The sequence below is a fragment of the Amphiura filiformis genome, chromosome 18 (assembly GCF_039555335.1).
Source record: "Amphiura filiformis chromosome 18, Afil_fr2py, whole genome shotgun sequence".
Taxonomy (NCBI): Eukaryota; Metazoa; Echinodermata; class Ophiuroidea; order Amphilepidida; family Amphiuridae; genus Amphiura; species Amphiura filiformis.
In genome coordinates, this window is record NC_092645.1 from 56275491 (window position 1) to 56277863 (window position 2373).

Here is a 2373-nt window from a genome sequence, read left to right on the forward strand (position 1 = left end):
TATGCAACTTGCAGCGTAACGGTGGATATTATAGGTGAGCACTTTATGTATTGTGGAATATGCTTTTACGACGAAAGTTTTTAGCGGGTTCGCCGTCGGACTAGTTTAGAACTGTCAAGCTTTCGTCAGGAGTAGCTATGACTTAGAACTTCAGGACAACTACTGATGGCTCTGAAAAGAGCCGTTCACCGAAGACTGTCCCTGTCAACAGAGACCAAGCAGACCTCGCCTATCAGATATTGTAAAAGATTGGTGGCTCTGAAAAGAGCCGTTCACTGAAGACTGCCCCTTGTCAACAGAGAGCAAGCAGACTCTGCCTATCTGCTTAATTTAAAGGTTTGGTGGCTCTAAAAAGTGCAGTTCACTGAAGACTGCCCCTTGATAACAAAAAACAAGTAGAACACATTAAAGAGAACAATTTTATAATAAAATACATTTTGTGGAAGTAAAATCTGATCTTCAGGTTCCATACAAATAAGGCTTTAACAAATCTAATCCATTTTTGTAAAGGTTAGCTTCGTCAAACAAAGTATATACATTAAAATGTCACCTACAAAGGAGGGCAACATTAATTTGATTGCAGTCCTTATAATGTGCTCTTATCTTTTTTGTTTGAAGCTCATTATTTATAGGTAAGGTTAAATCGGATTCTGGAAATAAAATATACACCAAAACATTATTTTCGATATTGGTCATTATGCCTACTTCATTTTAAGCCATCTGAAATATGCCCAACTAGTATTTTAATGTCACTTCAATTAATTATAATCTTAAAACATACGAAGGCTACTATTTGCAGAAGCAAAAATATGGGGTAGATTTCTAGGACACACTGAGAAGTCACATTTTGAAAGCACCAATTATGCGCTTCCTTTCATTTAAAATAATGCCCTGGAATCACACCTATTGATGCAAGAGTTCCAGACAAATATAACCATATTCTGGGTGTTCCTTGATATAGTCAATCGCCGTTTAATTGCAATGGTACTCAAACTCCTCAATTTTTGTTTTGTTTTTGTTTTTGACGATGACTAGTTTGTTTTAATTAAGAAGAAACCCTTCTTCTCGCTTTCTCGGTGTGATCAAAAATAAAGTGAACACTCTTAGAAAAAAATGATATAGGGTTCGTTCACGAACCATGTGCGCTTGAAGAACCTTCAAAGGTTCGCTAGAAGTCTCAGAAGGAACCCCTATTTTTCTTGAATAGGGTTCCTAGTGCAGAACAAACGCTATTTAACACCACATATTTTATATTTTCAAGCAACTACATATAATTTTATGCCCGTTCACTTCTAAGACCGTACTTTTAAGGATAATTTCTAGAGTACGTGTCACACACCATGCTTCAAAGAAACATGATTGCAAAGTGTAGACTTTGAAGGACCATAGGGTTTCATATATGAGGACGAACTTGAAGAACCTTTAAAGGTTCAACTAGGAACCAATTAAAGGTTCATTTAGGAACGTTTTTGACGTGATTCTTAAAAGAACCCGAACCCTTATCATGAAGGTTCTTTGAAGAACCATAGGGTTCCATATACGGGACAAAATGGAAGAACCTTTAGAGGTTCAATAAGGAACCTTTGTGAAAGGGTTCTTCAAATAACCCTATCACAAAGGTTCTTTGGAAACCCTTTAGAGGTTCCTTGAGAGGTTCCTTGAAGCACCTTTTTGATACGGTTCTTCAAAGAACCCCAAATGTAAAGGTTCCTTGGAAGAACCCTTGAGGGCTCCATATACGGGACAAGGTCAAGAATCCTTAGGGGTCCCAACTTGCATCTTTTTTTTCTAAGCGTGAAGTTACCATTGATTATAATTTCACTGTTGTTGTATAACAGATATACATCGACCAACATTTTGGCGCTGTTTTTATTGGGACCAACAAGTAGCCACAACCATTGGACATGCTACTGTTAATGTTACATGGGCAACGCCTGTACCTAGTGACAATAGTGGGAACGTCAATGAGGCGATTTGTATTCCCCCATCTGGTTCCACCTTCAATAGTGGTTTAACAAGAGTAACATGCAGAGCAACTGATCCGTCAGGGAATACCGGATCCTGTGGCTTTAATATTAAAGTATACCGTAGGTATTATGAGGGATAGAAAAATAGCTTGTAAAAAAAAACAAAAAAACACCCACGTATAACAGACAATTAAGGTTAGCAACTAATGCGATTTGGTAGTTCACAGCATCTTGCGAATGGTAGTGAGCTTTGGCAAAAATTGCATTGATCATTTCATAGCAAATGTGTAGGAGAATTCAAATATATATATATATACTTTTGTAGGTCCTATGGTTCTTGAGTTATGTTGTAAACAACAACATTTTTGTAAAACGTACGTAACTCATTAACAACAATAAATCAAGG

The 2373-nt window shown here is 37.1% G+C and overlaps 1 non-coding gene across 1 annotated transcript; it reads left to right on the forward strand.

Annotated features, from left to right (window-relative positions):
- The first annotated feature begins 1294 nt into the window (after positions 1-1294).
- LOC140140173 (small nucleolar RNA U3) lies at positions 1295-1513 on the forward strand. The gene has a single exon (XR_011857226.1). It is a non-coding gene; the product is annotated as a small nucleolar RNA U3 (small nucleolar RNA).
- Positions 1514-2373: the final 860 nt, after the last annotated feature.